Below are 386 nucleotides of genomic sequence, written 5' to 3' on the forward strand. Positions count from 1 at the left end.
ACAGCATCCTGGCCCCTCCTGCTGCCGGCGCTCACATTCCAGGTCCCCACCAAGCAGGAAGAATCCGATCAGCAACAACAGCAGCAGCAGCAGCGCGGCGGCCCCCAGCGCCCGGGGGCGCCCTCGGGGCAGCATGGCCGCCGACGGGGGCGCTCAGGGCGGGGCGCGTCCCCGGGCTGCGGGCTCCATCGCGGGCCCTGCGGGCCGAGGAGAGAGAGAGCAGGGTCAGCACCCTGCTGTCTTTCTGAGCTGAGTTTCCCACCGAGACGCGGGGAGAGCTGGAGGGAGCGGGAGCAGCCACCAGGAAGGGCCAGTCTCCACTACCTGCTCGGAGCGCAGCCCCCTCGGCCCCACTCTGGGGTCCCATCTCCTCTCCCAGGGGAGGG

This window comes from Galeopterus variegatus, unplaced genomic scaffold, assembly GCF_000696425.1.
Source record: "Galeopterus variegatus unplaced genomic scaffold, G_variegatus-3.0.2 Scaffold608, whole genome shotgun sequence".
In the NCBI taxonomy this organism is placed as follows: domain Eukaryota; kingdom Metazoa; phylum Chordata; class Mammalia; order Dermoptera; family Cynocephalidae; genus Galeopterus; species Galeopterus variegatus.